The sequence below is a fragment of the Falco rusticolus genome, chromosome 3, assembly GCF_015220075.1.
Source record: "Falco rusticolus isolate bFalRus1 chromosome 3, bFalRus1.pri, whole genome shotgun sequence".
Taxonomy (NCBI): Eukaryota; Metazoa; Chordata; class Aves; order Falconiformes; family Falconidae; genus Falco; species Falco rusticolus.
In genome coordinates, this window is record NC_051189.1 from 8,847,070 (window position 1) to 8,865,903 (window position 18,834).

General features: G+C 36.1%; 1 protein-coding gene across 7 annotated transcripts in view; it reads left to right on the forward strand.

Moving 5' to 3' along the window:
* CDH18 (cadherin 18) overlaps nt 1–18,834 on the forward strand; it is a 378,826-nt gene that overhangs the window by 121,528 nt on the left and 238,464 nt on the right. For 6 of the 7 annotated variants that reach the window (XM_037381369.1, XM_037381368.1, XM_037381373.1 and 3 more), the window contains one exon: nt 3,091–3,187. The exons of the other annotated variant lie outside the window; for it this stretch is intronic. The gene's annotated coding sequence lies outside the window, so the exon portion shown is untranslated. The remainder of the gene's footprint in view (nt 1–3,090; nt 3,188–18,834) is intronic. 7 annotated transcript variants of the gene reach the window in all.

Sequence of the window (18,834 nt, forward strand, 5' to 3'; positions counted from 1 at the left end):
TAAATAACTGAATGAATAGGTGAGCTGTGTGCCTAAGGTTGTACATAATCTTATTTTGCTTTCAATCATCCTCCTATTCTTACACCTTGCGGCCAGGTAACCCTCTAATACTATTGCTTTATTTATCCCTATCACCTGTTTCTGGGTTTGAGTCTCTCAATTATCTGTCTCTCACAGCTTGAACAGAAGCTCCTGAATTTGCATTTGTCTTTATGCTCCCTCAGAACCTTGCTTGAATAACTGGCCTCTTTTTTAATGGGTTGCCTTTCTTGAACAGCTGTTTTTCATCCTGTCTCACCTACTTGTCTCACCTAGTTTAGGCTTAAGTTTCTTAGGACAGGACAATCTGTCTTAAGACTTGGTACAGATGCTGTTCACACAGGCAGCTCAGCAGAAGTCATGCTCCTGGTGTGGCATTACCCAGCGCAGCGCTAGGGCCCAGCTGCCAGCAGTCCTGCTGGAAAGGACACGGGGATCTGGTGGGCACCAAATTACGGGTGAGGCATGCACCCCTGCAGCAGGGGAGGCTTCCTGGTGGCCAGGTACAGCTGGCAGGCTGGGGCAGGGAATTCTTCTCTTTCATTGCAGTGGGATAGCTGTGCCCAGGTTACAGTGCTCCAAAACACGAAGGAGGTCAGGAAAATGCAGAGTGGTGAGTGGGCGGCAACTGAGGTGCTAGAGGATTTGTTTTGCCAGGAGTCAAGAGAGAAGGCACGGCAGGGAGCTGGTTGTAGGAGCAGTAAAGGAGCCAGAGCCAGGCTATGTTGGGAGGCGCACAGCAAAAGGGCAGGGGACAGTGGCCATAAGTGGCAATGAAGGAAACTCACATTGGGTATAAAGAGGCAGCTTTTCACAGGCAGTGAGGTTAAGCAGCAGTACAGGTTGCTTAGAGAGGGACCTCCATCCCTGCAGGTTTTTAAAACTTGTCTGGACAAGGCCATAAAGGAACTCAGCCTAACCTGGAAGTTAGCTCTGCCCGCAGGAGTCTGGACTAGATGATCTCCAAAAGTTCCTTTCAACCTACATTTTTTTTGTTTTTATTGTCCAGTCTGAAGTGCTATTTGCAGTGTTTACTGTTTGCTATTAAAACCACAAAACCCCCACTTTAAAAATAAATGTTAAATGTGCTGTGAAGCTATGTGGCAATTTCACAGGGATCACATCCAATTCCAAGTCTTTTGCAGTACACTTCTTTAGTAGTCTTGACATGGGAATGTATTGCATCTATTAAGTGCTTATTTTTAGTCACCTTGGATGTGAATGTTCTCTCCAGACTTCAGTAACTGGAGAAACTAGATTAGAGGATTAGATAGACTCACTTTTGGAGGATACATTTTACTTCCACTGATTATGAAGCCATGTTCCCTTCTTCCAGAAACATATTTTTGTGGAGAGTTAAGAGTGTATGTGGAGAGGTGAGAGCATTAGTGCATGGAAAAATTCAAGACTTGGAGCCACAGGAAGGTTAATTCAGGCTTGCTTGTCATAATGGCAAGAGCAAATTGATTTATAGAGTTGGATGTCTTTAAGGCCTAAGGAGAAGATGAACCTGTGAAGATGAAGCAATTGTTTATGTCATCTTGGGGTAAGGTACAGAAAATAGAGTCTGATTACTAGAGGGACCAAAGATTTCTTTGGCACTGGGGTAGTATGTGAAGGAAAGAAGTTGAAGCCCCATGAAGGAAAATGACTCAGATGGACAACAGTGTGTTCTAGAAATTAATGATGAAAAAAAGCTTCTTTGTGTGCTTAAATTATTACCCTAATTTGTAAGATAGCCCTCTTATTTAGTAGGGCAGAATTTGAAGTCATTCTTCTGATTTGTCTGAGTTTAGAGTATTCTTTTTCCCCTCGAGCGGCATGCCACTACAATTTAGTACGTTGATTTACAGCATGGCCTGGCACAAAATACTGGTGTGTAGTGCTTTTCTCAGTGAGTGGGGCTCTACCTGGCATTAAGCAGAAGGGAGCACCAACTGTCCTGCAGGACTGAGTCTACTGCTTCACTTCTGTGGATGTTTACGGTTTTCCCGATTTCCAATGCAGCTGCATTTGCTATCCTAAGTAAATGCAACGTGTGTAGTGCATCGTGCAACCTTTAGAGAAATCTCAAACAACCGTATTATTTCCCCACCGCCCCAGTATATACTAAATAGCATGGAGAAAAAAGGTCTGTTGCAGATGGAGACAGAAAACAATGTGGACATTGCATTAACCAAGATAACATCTTTTTCATTATTTGTGAGATTTTCCAGGAAGAATAATACCATGTTATATGTTGGTCGGCTCTGAGTTCTTTGGGAGTGTGTTTCTAAAACAAAATTATTTTGGAATTATTTTGCTAAGTTGATTTCATCCTTTAGTTTTAACATTGTAAGTTTTCTTTATCTGGAATGTGAGACCTATTCTTAGGCAAGGAATGGCTTCATATCAGCTTAGTCAGATTACTTTCTGTTATGATTTGCATGGACTTCTCTCAAACACTACTGAATGTATCAGCTGGCACCTGATGGAATCATAATTGAGTTCAACTGCCAGCTCTGGCCAGCTACTTCAAAATAATGAAATGTTTTTATTTCTTAGAAGTGGCAAGAATACTGCATCATTTTTGCTGTTGCAGGGTCTCCTAGAAACCGCTCATTTTTTTCTACTTTTTTGAATGAAAAAGGGTAATTTAGATGTTTTTTTCTTCCCAGCATAGAAATCCAATTAGAGTGTGTTCTATCCGGGCAGAAATTGTGAGAGTAGCTACTTCACTCCTACCTTTCTTTCTTTTCCATGGAAGCAGTGTGTCATCTGTTTGAATTAATTACAGATTGCTGACCGTGGTGAAAGAAAACATGTCATCATTCTAGTGTTTACTAGAGATTACCTGTCTTTTTTATAATGTGAAGGGTTAAAGATGCCAAGTTAGCATCGCAGTAACATTGCTTTGCAAGTGCCTTTGACATTTCCTTCTGAAATTTATGATCTCCTGTCCAGAACCAGGCCTTAAAACACATCCTAGTCCAGTTACTGAAAAGAGACTAAATTAAAAGAATATTTCCTGTGCTATCTCAGTAAGATTTTTTTTTTTTTTTTCATTTCTAGGTGTTGTGAAATGAGCAGAGAATGAATTTTATTTGAAGTAAGCCGAGGAGAAGCACAGCCTTCTGGCTAGAGCACTGGTCTGGAGCTCAAGAAGAAGGTGAATTCATTCTTTTCTTACTTGTTGCAGCAGAGCAATTTTTAGCTTGTGTAGCAGGTAACATTTACTTGCATTTAATGATCAGTTTGGTTAGATACGTATCCGAAGGGGCTGAATTACTGCCTGATTTTTACCACTGGTTCTGTGGGACTTGGCAACAAGTTGAGCTCTTAGAGATAGGCTTTACATGTACCCAACTCATAAGCTCTGGGGCTGGTTGTTGTGGCCATAAGATGACTGAGGAAGGGGAAGAATCGGGAAGCCCCAAGTAAAAGTATCTGGACTGTCTCCTTAAGGGACCCTACTCACAGCACCTTCTCTCGGTTGAACAGTAAATTTTAAATTCTGCTGGGTTCAGCAGGTGCCTCATATAAGCAGCTTCCTTGTGTGAATGTGGCCAGTCCTGGAATAAGTCTTACCTTTTAAGGATATAGTTTTATCAAATGCTGCTACCTTCCTGTGAGAATTCTCCTAGTTTTATATTTGTATTGGTTTGGGTTATTCAATAAACATTAGATAGCATAGAAATCTGAGGAGTTCTGTTCTCTTCTTTAGTTTCCTAAGGCAGATATTTTTCTTAAAGCCATGGCCAATCTCTAATAGAGTTTACTGTTGTGTCTGTGGTATTCTGCCACTTCTTCCTCTCACTTGTCCTCCAAAACTTTAAGGTTATGGTCTGAAATGCATTCTTGGGTGCCACTGAGCTTGGCGCAACATTACATTCCAAGCCTACCTTAGCTGCTGTTCACCAAATCCCGCCCGAAGTTGCTGTATCCTGCTGTCTGACATAGAATTGCATTGGTAGCCTCTCCTTAACTTGTTGAATAACCTGCATTTAAACCCAAAGTTTAATCTGATACTCAAAGTTTTGGCTGGCGCCAGGACAGGCTATGCATGCAGTTAAGCTAGCGGATAGATGTTAATGAGGAGCAGGGGTAGGTCATGGAAAATAACTTTTTACTTAACTCACTATCAGACAAAAAGATATCTAGTAACAACTGTGTAGTTATAGAAGTGTGAAAAGATGGTGGAAATCTAGCAAAATAGGTCATAGGTTTGACAATAAAAATGGTTTTTTTTCTAGACTTTATTTTTTGCTTCTTGTCCTGCTGTGATTGGCCCCAAATGCAAGATTACCACCACATAACGCTATATTTTTATCTGGTGAGCAAGTAGGCATTGATGCCTCAGTATGTAATTAGATTTTACTTTAAATGCTCAATTTCATCTTAGAGAATTGGGGAACGAACCCTGCTTAATGTGCAGGACTCACTAAAATTAACTCTGAAGATAATGAGCCAGAAATTTTGCTGATTAATGCCTGATGCAGCAATAGTGAAGTCAAAACTATTGCATAGAATGTAACTCAGAAATAGCTTGTGAACATGTGCAGAAATCTTTCTTTGGCATATTTTTTTAATTCCTTCAAGTATTTCCTAGTACTTGAAGGTCTCCGTCATGGCTGTCAAAAGTCATGATTGGGCTTGCAGGTAGTGCAGCTGACATAATGTCCATTGAGTCTAAAGATATATTTTTTCTTTCCTTTAAAAACTTACAGCCAAATGTTACCCTGGAAGTTTTGAGGCATTGATCATGGTTGTTTCCAGTACTGTTGTAGCGGCAATATGGTTAAATGCTCTTTGGCATACCTCTCAGAAATGCAGAATTACATGGGAAGATTAAAAAAAAAAGAGTATAAATCTATATGGATATATGTTTGTGTGTGTCTGTGGTTATCTGTGCTTGTATGAAGGCTTACTTTCTGGTAAGCACCCACAAAAAAATATACATGTGTAAAGACACAGGTGCTGCACTGTCTGTGTCTCACCACAGTATTATTTTTTTAACATTAATATAATAGCCCTTTTAAATTACAGTTATTTATTTAGTGCTTGCATTTACTGTATATTGTATATATACACTGTTATATACATATTACTGTATACAACATATATATAAGGTATATTTACTGTAGGGGAATACTAAGATTGTATATATAGTTCCCATGTTCTAATGGGCCTAGAGCTGACTCATTAAACAATGAAACAGAGGTGTTTTTGTAGCTAGATGTACCAGTCTAATTATTAAGGGAAAAAAATGTTTATGGCCTGCAGAGTGCACTTTCGAGAGACTGTTCCATTTTCATTTGTTTTCTCAGTAGATTTTGATAACTGTTTGGAGCTGATAAAATCGTAGATTTCTTTCCTGGATCAGATCAGTTTTGTGCCTTAGCAACAGCACTTCTTATTTTTGACCTTAGTTAACAGTTTTTCAGAACACAAATATTTTGCAGTCAGTGTAATCACAGGAAGTTTAATATACAGATCAACTTTCCTTTTAATATACAGATCAAGTTTCCTAACAGAGAACTTAAAGACAGAAAATCTTAGAGTTACTGACCATGCTTGTCTAGTGTTACAGCCTTATAGAAAATCATAGAGGGAAGAAGATGTAAGCATCGATCTCTACTTTAACAGATTCTTAACTTTATGTAGTGTGACTGATTCTGTTCCAGTGGTGGGACAAGTTGTTCTGTAATGCTGGGCATCCAGATAAACCTGCAGAGAATGGATATTGGGTAACCTACCGGGCAGTAAGTCACAAAGGCTGAAAGAGCATCTAAGACCCAATGTTGTAGCTTCTTTCCTTACAATATATGTGATGTATTTGACATGATACAGGAAGGTTCAGTTCTTAGATCTATAAAAGTACCCAGAAAGCATGACAAAGATAAAAGGCACGCAAAGTAGAAGGTCCTATTTTCTTCTCAGATGGATGGTTCTTGGGCTGTTGGTGTTTTAGCAACTAAAACTTGTGGAAAAATATTTTTGTGAAAATCTTTGATTTTTTGGCCAAGGATATCCTTTTGTTATTATATCTTTAGAAGAAAGATTATTTTTTTCTACTTTTCTATTATCACAGAACCTGAAGTGGCTGATTACTATTGTAGGCTAACCTTGTCTAACAGGGTAACATCTAAAGAGATGAAACAATGCTTAAAGTAATGCCAAAGACTGAAAAATGTCAAGATGTCAAAAATGTCTTTGGATAGGTTAAAAGTTATTTTCAAGAGTGCATAAGTGAAAGGGAAAGAAGTTAGGTCTGTTAGGCCTCACTCCAAAATACAGTTTGGCTGTGAAAACTAACATTCCTCCACAATGAACAGTTTTTTTTCTGAGAAATACAAGTAATGATACAGCAAGAGCATAAAGCAAGTCAACTGGCTGTAGTTCAGATTTAGCCTTGTTGTGAACAGGTTAAGCATTTTTTCTTTTACAAGTGCATTGTTTTGTAAATTTGTAAGATTACGTTTAATGATACTGTGTTTTTGTGGTTTTGTTTTTATTTAAAAATGCAAAACCAAAAAAAGGAACTGGATTTGCTGAGCATGTTACCACTAGTGAGCATGTTACCACAAGCAGGGATTTCTAGCACACTGGAGTTTGTAAAGGTAAAAGACTTCACGTAGACTAGTTTCAGAGCTTGCATGAAAACATTAGCAGAGGAAAAAAAAAGGTCTTCCAGTGGTCATTAAGAGGATGCTTGCATATGTGCAAAACACTCAAAAACATGCAGTAATATTCAGGACATCAAAATAACATTTTACATTTCTGTAGAAGCCTTGAATGCTTAACAAATATCAAATTCCTCATTCATCTTTTCTTAGTCAAAGTGGGCAAGAAGAAGGAATGGAATTCATTATAGTAGGGCTTAGGTTATACGGGGTGCAGTTCAGTATTCCTGGGAAGCGGGATATTTTGAAGAAAAAAAAAAAGTCTTGATTAATGTTAGCATTGAAGAAAATTCAAACTCCCCAAATTCCTGAAATCTTATGCTGTGTGAGAAGCAAAAAAATGAAGTATGTCTCAAAATCTGAAAGTAACTAATACCCTAAAAAATATTTACTGTTTAGGTCTTTAATCCAGTATGTATCAGTAACAGCAATGAAGCAATCAGAGGAAGAAAAGGAGGAAAATGAACCTCAGTGGATAATCTCACTGCACAAAAGCAATTTAATACATGGAATAATTGTTTTGGTGGTAATTAAACTCAGTAATTATCTCAGGATTTGGATGCAGTATATTTATATATATATGGTTTATTTTGTTTTAATCCTAAGTGCAAAAATAACCTATAACATAGGGAATAAACTTTTGGCATGACATTGTAGTATTTTAGCTAAATTTTGCAGTAGGCCTTAAGACCTGGTATGCAAAGCTTTTCCAGGGAAAATTAAAATGTGCAGCTTCCTTATAACTGTATGAAACACTTGTATTTTTTTTTTTTAAGTAAGTAAAAAAAGAAACAAAACCCCCAAAGCACCTTTTGATTGTCTTAAAAAAACCTGAAAGGAATTAGGATTTTTTATTGATGATGAATGACCTGCTTACTTATTTAGCTATTACAGGGATAATTCTTCAATTACAAATCTTTTCCTTTATTGTGATGGTTGGTTAGACCAATGAATGGTTACAAATGTAGAAAGAATCAAGAACTGGGAGATTTAGCCTATCTGCATGATTAGTTTTTTCAAATGTTGTCAAGTTATATTTTCAAGTAATTAACATCCACCACTGGCTTTAAGGTTCAAAAAATTTCTCATTAAGATAGTAAATAGGGGTCATTTTTGTTCTAAATGTGTTAGATATTTCTAAATAAGTGATTTTACCTCATATTCTACAATACAACGTCTTGATTTGCAAGTCAGAGGTGCATTTTATTTCATAATTATATAGTCAAAAGATCTTAGCTTATGGTTTAATAAGAGTCACTTATGAATGATGTTGGCTGTGGACATTCTTATCAATTATTTCCATTTTATGAAAGGAAGGAAACAACTGACAGATATAAAGACTACTGTATTTCGGATGAGCCTGAGTGACAGGCAGCAGCACCTAGCTCAGCACTCTCAGCTGTTATTGTCACGCTGCTGTGTCTAATTCAGTAGCATATGTCAACACTTCCGTAATTTATCCAGTGTTTGTTTGTTGTATTGATTTGCTCCATCACATAAATGAACAGAATATGGAAAGAAAAACAGTCAACATTTATACAATGAGGTTATTCAGGTGTTTGATACGTACTACTGTGAATTGCCATGGTTTATCATGTTTCCTACCTCTTTGCTTGAATGTAAGTCATAAATAAGGTTCTTTTGTGTTACATGCTGCCAGAGAAAGGACATTTCAAATTGCACCTAACCCTCGTTTTTGAATAGTGACAAGCATTTTATATCATGAGATGATTTACTATTTGATGTTTGGAAAGGATGTCTACCTAAATTCAATCTGTTGCCTTTTAACCACTTACATGGTTTGCTAGTACTGTCTTACCTAACCTGTAAAACAAACGCCTGATTCACAGTTGACTACATCTTCTCAAAAATGCCATGATGTTAATCTGTCTAAAACCTGTGCTCTTTAAAATGTTGCAAGTACTATATTTTTGGTTTTAGATTTCATGGGTACTTGAACTGCTAGATGTTTTTACATTTTTAGTCCATCTTACAATAAAAAAGTATCTTTTAATGTACAAACTAAGATATTAATTTTGTGCTTTGAGGCCAATTTGTGCAAAATGATGCACTCTGTTAACATTTGTATACACTTGTTTATCTGTTTTGGCTTCTGAGGCTTACTTTAGTATACCTTAAATCTTTTCTTTTTTATTACAATTAGTAATACAATTCTCCTTATTGCCTATTTTTCTTACATGTTGTCAGCAAGGTCTTTTAAGGATTAGGATGGCAGACATGCAAAGTGCATAGATTTTTCTCAGCCCCATTGATTGCCAGTGCTGAGGAACAATCTAGTCTGTGTATATGGGATATATTTCCCATATATATAAAGCATATCTTTTTTTAGTGAATAGCATATGGAAAGGTGTTGACATTCCATGTCATCCTTTATCTGTTTTTACCACAAAATGGTGTCTGAGATACAGTGTTTCTGTACAAATTAAAGGACAGAAAATATGCACATAACTTGTACTACTCCAGTAACGCAGCCAGTGTCCATTTGTGGAAGTATGACTATAAGTGGTAACTTAAGCAAGTTGTCTGTTTTACTTGATTAATTTATTTTCTTCCCCCCAAGAGGAAAAACTGGTCAGCTTTGAAGTGACTTTGTAATAAAACTGTAGCAACTTAAAGCTTTTATTGTAGATTCACATGCTTAAAATGTTAGTCGTGGCAATGGTGTGGAATTTTCTTGTCCCTCCTGTCTAGTAAAACTGTGATTGAAAATGAGCGTGTTGATGATCAGGAACGTCTGGGACGTGTGGATTTATCCAGTTCAACACTATAATAAAATTTGCGAGGAATCCTGAGTTGACTTCTGAACCTCTTGGCTGGTTTTGCTTGGTACAGTGGTAACAGAAAGTGTTAGGTTATGTCAGCCACTGCACGGAATTTCATGCATGGCAATGTTGATTTACAGAGACGTATTTATGCTAAAAAGAATGTTTGTTTAGTCATAAAATATCTCAGACATATCCAGCCACAATTCTCACCATCTTCGCTACTCACCCATTTCATTTCATATATTATTTTCTTTTGTTGTATCGCTTACCCTTACTGCGCAAACTTTAAATCAGACTTTATATTCACCTGATAAAAATGCAGTCTGGTTCTTCCTGTAGAGAAGTAGAAGAAAAGCCGCAAGTGTGAGCCTGACATCTAGGAAATGGGATAATATACAGGGAGAATTTTTAAGTCAAACTCTCAAATGTACAGGTTCCTTTAGGCTGTAGGCTTTAGTTTTCCTTGGGAATGTTTTTCCTCTGAAGAGTTAGGCTGATCAGAATGATTGTTCCTTTCCTGTTGGGCTGGGATAGTATTTATCAGTCTCAGTGCAACTGTTCCATAATGTATAACAGGCTAGTTATATCAAAGGCATAAGCTAATTAATTACCTAGAGCTTACTGTGAGGAGCTGTTGTTCATGTTTTCTTTATCTGTGGTACAGTTGAGTATTGTGCAGAAATACACTTCTAAAACCTTATCTGTGAGGCTTGAAAGACTTCTGACATAAGCCAACAAAGCTCAGAGAAATCTCACCTGGATTCTGATAACACTGAAGAAATGTTAAGATTTTCTTTTCTGTTTTACTGTACTATATATTCCTAAACATTTGATCATTATTGCTTAAAGCTCTTTAGAGGTATGGTATGGAAAGAAGAAATTTCAGATACAGTGTAAAAACTTGCATTAATACTCTCATAGGCAGATGGTAAACTAACCAAAAAATGATATTTTAATTTTTTTTTTTATTTTGCTTTATGGCCATTAATCTTTCATATATTATTTGCATTCTGATACTACAGGCCATTGTTAACGATAATGCATGGGGCTGGGTATTGCACTGATAGAATTAAACATAAAAAGTGTTTGTTGGAATTGCTGTGTCTCATAGTACTTTATACTCTAATGTTAACAGCATTTGTAATTTAAATATAATTAGTTGTGTGATTTTGCATGTGGGGCTGTCTAGAAATACCTTTATGTATATTTAATAGAAGTGATAGAAGACCTTTTAAAAATTACAGAGTCACAGAATTGTGTGGGTTGGAAAGGACCTCTTGAGATCATTTAGCCTGACCTCTCTACACAAGCACGGTCAGCTACAAGGGGTTGCCGAGGACCATATCCATTTGGGTGTTGAGTATTTCCACAGATGAAGACTTTGCAACCTCACTGGGCAACCTGAATACCCACAGTAAAGATGTATTTTTTGGTGTTCTTTTGGAATATTTGAGATTGTGCCTGTTGCCTCTTGTCCTGTCACTGGGCACCACCGAGAAGGGTCTGGTTCCCTCTTATTCATTCTTTGCCTTCAGGTCTTTATACACATTGATAAGACCCCCTCTGAGCCTTCTCTTCTCCAGGCGAAACAGTCCCAGCTCTCACAGCCTTTCCTTTTTGAGAGGTGCTCCAGTCCCTTAATCGTCTTTCTGGCCTTTTGTTGGACTCTCTCCAGTATGTCCATGTCTCTATTGTACCAGGGAGCCCAGAACTGGACCCAATACTCCCGGTGTGGCCTCACCAGTGCTGACTAGAGAGGAGGGATCACCTCCCTCAACGTTACTGGTAACATAGCAGTGACAAAGATGTGACATTACAGGGTTTTATCTTTCCTTTTCCAGTAGGGCTACTTTAAATGTTACCAATCTGGAAATGATTGCACACAGATGTCACCATGTTTTCAAAGTCAAGAGAAATCAATATTTAGGAATTTGAACTCAATCAGTTAATTTTTTTGTGCTGTGGAGCCAATAGCTCAGTAAATATGCTTTAATGGAGTTAAGGAAGAAGATAATTTCTTTTATAAAGCTATGAAAGACACTGCTTAGAATGAATTCATACAAAATTGATAGTAGAATTTTGCACTCTGAGTAAGTTTATAGCTAATTTGATCTCACACCCTCTTAGTATTGAAACTAATGAACTACTTATGGTGTCACTACTCATAAATAGCCGCATTACTGCTAATAAGTTCTCTGAAAACTTGCAACATATCTTTTGTAAAATGACTTCTGAAAAGCCATGTAGTAGCGTCTTGATTAATTTCTGTGTGCCACATTGCATCATTCATTAGCTTTTCTTTTGCAATGAAGACAAAATGCAATCTCAAACTAATTCATTGGCTTCCTGTTGTGGATGATTTAATTTGGTTTTGATATTATTGTCAAAATTCTAGCACACAGCTCAAAAGAGTCAAAATTCAAATTCTTCCGGGTTTGAAAGAAAATTTATGAGTAGGGCAAATCACTAGCAAAGCTGGTGTGGACAACAAATGATTGCTGACAGAATCAGGAGTTACAGAAAATAAAGATGTTTGTCAGCACAATGTGTAAGGGCTTCCTTTTTAGCATGGTGGTAAAGGCATGTTTAAATGTAGGATCAAGGTAAATGGCAGTTTAAATCCTGGAGAATGAAATAATGTTTATGGAGAAATTGTGAGCGTGAAGTAGGACATGAGAGAAAGTTCAGAGGGTTTTATTTGGAAATTCAGCAAATAGATGATGGTTGTTGGACACAGACAGTTACTAAAATGAAAGTTGAATTGTAATGCTGCTCAGTAGAAGAGAAGGAGTAGTGAGAAGGGAAATTTTAGGAGAAAAGAAATGAAAAAGCTACCTTTCCTTGATCTAGCAAGAGCTGGGAGTGAGAGAAGTGTCCTCTGAGAGGGGTGGCCACTTCAGACAGATCTTACAGATCTTTCTAATACTTGGAAGGGAGAATTAGCTGAGGTGATCATGCAGTTGTTTGTATTTTTGTTTTTAGTTAATAGAAGATGTTTCCTCATTTTGTTGCTTCTAGTCAGGGATAGTAGATGTATGACATTTGAGGGGCAGGCTTGAAAGGTCATAGGTTTATGTTGGAAAAGACCTTTAAGATCATTGAGTCCAATGGTAAACCTGACACTGCCAAGTCCACCACTGAACCGTGTCCCTAAGTGCCGTGTCTACCCATCTTTTAAACACCTCTGGGGATGGTGACTCAACCACTTCCCTGGGCAGCCTGTTCCAATGCTTGATATCCTTTTAAATGAACAATTTTTTCCTAATATCCAACCTAAACCTCCACTGGTGCAACTTGAAGCTGTTTCCTCTTTCTTGTCCTATCAGTTGTTAATTGGAAAAAGAGACCGGTGAGTTACAAAAAGATACTGAATTTGTATTGGATGGTGTGCGGAGGCTATGCTGCTGTTTAGTGCTGCACCACTACTGAGGAGCAGATAGTAGAGTATATCTTAACAAAAACAGCCAGTTTACACCCTTTCAAAATTGCATTTTTCCATTTGCTCTGTCCATTATGCTTGGGAAAAGGCTTTTGTATTGTGTCCTATGAATCATCAGATCTAGGAAGGAAGTGATTTGCAAAATATTTTTCAACTGAAATATCCTGTTATTTGTCACACAGACTGGAGGGGTTTTTTTCACCTGAAAAGCCTGTGATCATGACAAATACTGTTGTAAGAAAAGAGATGCAGACAGGCTGTCTGGCAGATGAGGTTTGCAAATGATGTCAGTTTTCAGAGGTGGTAAATGAAAGCATTAACTTGAAATAATGTACAGTGTAAGGAGTATCCTACTTATTAAATGAACTCTGCAGCAGTTGCTATCTCTGCAGGTCTTTTCGGTATGACTTTGTACGAAGTTTATTCCACAGAACATTGTCTCACTGAGAGCAGATACAGAATATGGCTGAAATGGCATTTGAAAGGGAAAGGATAAGTCTCCTTTCCAAACACTAAGTAGAACCAGTATTCCTGACAAATAGTACTACCTAAATTCCTAAAGAATCTGGTAATCCAACGTATCTTTACATAGACAAATTTTAAAGTCCAGGCATATCCTGGCACCTTTTAAAAACATTTTATTTTATAACACTGCTCTCCTTTTTCCATAGCTCATAAAAACATTATTAGTCTAAAGCAGTTCATGAAAAGGCTGTATTGTGGTTAGCACCTGAACTGTTGCTCTTCTTCCTCTTTTTCTTATTCTCTGAATGCTATTTTTTCAGGCATACCAAGCCACTCAATTATACATCTTTATGTACATTTGAATTGTGAGAAGCATCTTACATACTTAAAAGTCCTGTATTCCTTCATAACTTCATAACATTATTTATATTATTGTTTGCTCCCATAGCATAAAAGTGTGCTGTTAGTAGTACCATGCCACGTACATACAATATCATTCTGTATGTTACTCTCAAGAAACAGGAAAATGGTAATCCCTTTACACTATGATCTTACATTTGTCCTGGAAATTAAAGAACAGTAGAGTTTGTCTTAGTGTATTATGATGATTTTTTGCGAGTACTCACTATGAAAGGAGACAACATTATTCAACTAATTAAATTGCCTGGAATGAAGAAACTTCTAGTATCTAGTGGATAATTATAACTTGAAATAGTATGTACTGTTTGCTTACATAGCAGTATAAAATTTATGGGATCTGTCCTGGCTAATGAACAAAGTGAAGCAGATAGTAATATCAGTTGTTCAACTATTTTGCAGTTCTAAAATACCATTTCAGAGTGTTTTGTCTACCAGTGAAACCTGTTTCTTGGCAAGGACTTGAATATGTGTTTCCTAGATATCCCCGTTCCAAATGTTGCTTATTAGAAGCAGCTTGCACATAATAAAGATCATGATCAGTTGTTTACTGGATAAGTCACAGACTGGTTTAGGTACTAGTCATCCTTGATCCTCATTGGGTATTGCTGTGTGATACTCCGATCACTTTGCACGTATAATGATTAGACAGTATTTAGCTGTACACAGGAGGGTGTTTTATCAGTAAAGGGAATGAATCCAAAAGACCTGATCTTAATTCTGATTTAGCTGGTGTGATTATGGATATCTTATTTGTAACAATTTCTTCTATAAAAAAACTTGTATTGGTATTTGGTTGATACTCAAGCTAAGATAAATACAGTTAGATTTCTTTTATAGTCTTTATTTTATGCTTTCCCATAAGAAGGGGACAACTTTTATAGTCTTTATTTTATGCTTTCCCATAAGAAGGGGACAACACACCTGACTTAGACCATGTGTGTTAGCAGTGTTTTATTTCTTTAAATTTTTGCATGCCTATTAAGAATTATTTCCATATGACAATAAAAAGTAATTTTAACTAAAATACAGATTGTATGTCTTGCATCTTCCTAGTGTAATTGTACGTATGTTCCTACTCTATTTTTAGAAAGAACTGATGTGTCTTCAGGTTGAATTTTGATACATTACCATTTAGAATAAACAGATGCAAAACTCCTGACATATTCTACACAGTGGAAATTCTGAGTATGGACTGACTTCATATGTTTCTTTAGAAATCTAACTTTGTGTTTATGTTTGAATAATGAAGGAATTGCATAGATTTTCTTTGAGTAAGTTCTAAAACAGAAAAAATCATCTCATATGTAGATGCTTCAAAGGAAGTTGTAACCAGGAGGACACTTTTCTCATGTTTTAGATTTAATATTCTAAAGTTGTTACATGTTCAGCATCATGTATGCCATATTCTGAATTCGATCCCAATTAGCAAAATCTTAAATTTTAGACAGAGTAGGGACAATCTGGAATGTGTATTTAAATATATTTTACATTTACTACACTGCTGCAGCATGTAAAGGAAAAGGAACTCAATCTATATAATACGTACTGTCTGTGTATGTATGTATATCTGTTATCCTGCCCTCCCCCACTGCTAACAACTTTTTAAACCATTGGCCAGTTGTTCTTGCCAAATTCCACAGATGGTTAGAAGTCTCAAAGATGTGAAGTTTCCTATAAATTTTACAAAAATACGTACTGTTTCTAGGAGAAAAGACTGCTGTGTGTGATAGCACCTTCTACTAAATAACCCACAATCAGGAAACTACTTGAGTTATTTTGATTTTGTTGTTATGATATAGCTATCTATTTCTGAGCATGTAGTGTTATGAAGAGTGTTTCTTTCTAAGGCTGGTGCAAAAGAAGGTGCTAATTGTATCACAAAGGGACAGTCTTCAAAGTTAAAATGGTTTGCAATTAAAAGGGCTTCAGTTGGCAATTTTTTGTCATTTCTGCTGCAAAGATATGATAGGATAAGAATCTTGTATACTAATTAATAACTCCATTTTTGCAAACTTTCTAATATGTTAGACAGAAATTGTGCAAGGGTGTTGTGTTTTTTTTTTCTTCTCATTCATTCCTAACCTAAATGCTTAACTAAATGCTTAATTCAAACCTAAACTCTAACCTCAGTGTTAGAGTTTCTCACCAAAATGGTGAAGTTATTTCTGAATTATGCTAGTACATTGGAAACGAGATTTTGTTATTTGCTTTATTGGACTTTGTTGAAATTTCTGGGAAATTATGACTATTGGTTTGTTCTCATACAGTATGCTTATATATGAGAAATAGCTGTTGCTATGTAGCAACTTTTAAAAATACAATTTGAAAATCAGAATTAGAAAATATCATCAGGAAGTCGAAGTAAAATCCTATTCTGAATGAAGTGCTGATAACTGGAAAACAATTCTAGATACTTAGGGTATTTAGAACCTCCTAATATGAGAACACAGTAAGAACATATGCTTTACCTGCAGAAAAATCTTAAAATTGAGCGAGAGTAGAATTGCTTCTTGACTATCAGGTGAAGGGAGTGATACTTGGCAATTTGGGCACAGGAGAAAGAAACTGCCAGAAGGATGACAATTTATGGACTGTTAAAATAAGAATTTTAGAAGCTTATGGAAAATAATGTTAAGAGAACATTATTTTCATCATGTGGAACACCATTTTACTGTCAAATCTGTATTTATAAGACATTATTTTCAGAGGTATTAATTTAAAAAATAATATTTGTGTGTGTGTTTCAGATAAAACCAAAAGGTGATACTTCTGCAATTTATGTTCATATGGCAAACTATAGATATTCTGGTTTTATATAGGCAAGAGTCACTTAATGATGTCTCGATAGCATTCATAACATAGTGTTACCATCAAAATGCAATAATGAAGGACTTTGTGTGATAGTCACTTACTAAAGACCAAATGTGGATGACCCAAAAATGAAAGATAGTTTAGTTTGAATAGCAGTTTGTTCAACACTGGAGTGATAGATGGTGTTTGAGCAGTAGATAGAGGACTGTGCACACTACGGAACTGTGGTTCACAGACTGACTGTCAAGTAAATACTCAGTTACCAGAATCAACAAACTTTTTTCAGGATATAGGATGAAAAATGAATAGGGGTTTTTTTTTGTGTGTGTGTATAGGGAATAGATTTATGTACTTTTTCAATGCTGAACACAAGTAATAGAAAAAAGAAAACAGAAGAAACACTGGCTGAAAGAGCTGGACTTTTGTACTATAAAGGACATTGATTTAGGAATATTTCAGTAAACAAATATTTGCAAAGCAATAATCTGAATTTTTTCTTACAGTGAAGAATATCAGACCTTGAAAAACTTTGAAGCTTTCAAATGATTATTTAAAGTGATTAAGCTCTTGCTACTTGTCTTCTGAAAACACGACTTAAGGACCTAGATTATTTAGATGTTGCTGAAAACCTTCCACCACTCATGTCATGCCATTTCATTTACATGACCTAACCAAGATTAGCTTTTTTCTTTGTTTTTCTCACTAGTGGAGGAGTTTGAAAGTTTCCTGTTTAATGGAAACTTTCATGATTATTAATGCTGCACTTAAATTAGTTAGCCAGGAAACTCTCTGTGGTGAAGGTTTAGACAATTGCCCATTGGTGATGATTCTGCTGTAATTATTTTCAATAAGGTACTGCTTGCTGTAAGCCAGAAGATGAGCATGATGCTTATTGTGTATGTAAGTACCTGAAAACTTTTCCATTTTGGATTTCACTGTACTTGATAACAATTACTTCTTTCTTTGGTCATAAGTGGTCTGCGTTTTCAAGGGAACAGAAATCTTGAATAAAAAATGTCTGTGTGATAGTATATTTTACTTCTACATTTTAGGAATTGTTTTTCATTAGAATGTTAATGGAGTATCTCCAACTAGACCTCTGCAAAATGATATAACTGCAGTCTCAATGGAAATGGAATGGTTGCCTGCCTTCTTTTCTAACCATGAACTGTATGTGTTGGTAAATAAACAATTTAAACCCTATAAATCATCTAAAACATTTTAGCATCTGACAATATTCCTTCAACAGCTATTGCTGGGTGATCCACTCTAACCAAACATGTTAACCTTGGGTATTCAAGAGTTTTCCATAAAAATAAAGTTACTTCTGCAGTCAGCTGCATAAAGAGATGCCTTTGACTGATCAGCTGCATGCTTATCACCAATATAAACCAGCAAGTGAGTAAAGTCAGTAATGAACTGTGTATTTATCAAGAAGCCACAGTAATAGTGTTGATTTCAATACCTTGTTTAGCTGATGAACTGATTTTTCTCAATTCCCTCTGGAGTGCAATTTATATAAACCAATAAGCTTCTTTGCAGGCACCCTGATAAACACATTGTTTGTATGTATTTTGGTATTGAGATCTTTCTTAATACCAAAAATGGCAATGAATTTTGCATCTCAACACTGAAATATTTTGTTTTGCTAGGTTTCTGATAACAAAGCTACTGCTTTATAAATAGATGGATGCAACCTGAGCACACGTAGATAAAAAGTAATATACTTTTTGAGATTTAATTGGAACTGTTGTGTTCCATATACTGTCTGAGTGGCTAAACAAAATAAAAATCACAAACTTTTCTTTTCAGCCCTGGATTGTACAATGGACTTCAAGCATGTTAAAAGCTAAAGGTGGTTGTTTTTTTTTCATCCTGTGTTTTGGCTATGGTATTTGCCATCACTTAAATAATATGTATTTCTTAATAACCTCTTTAACCTTCTTTGCACTCCTACTATTTGATATGAAAAAGCTTCTATTAGTGAAATATGAAAGTAGTTTTGTGTTTCTTTGTAACAGCAAGTTATTGTCACATGAAAATATCTTGCTTCCTACTTGTGTGAAATTACATTTTTACTAAACACTTTTGAAAAGGGTGTATCTTTTTAAAAAACCCAACCAACCTAAGGTCTTAAGAACATGTTTTTTAAAAAAACCTACATGATGTATTTTAGAAAAGGAGGTGTAAGTTTTTGAAGCCATTACGTTTC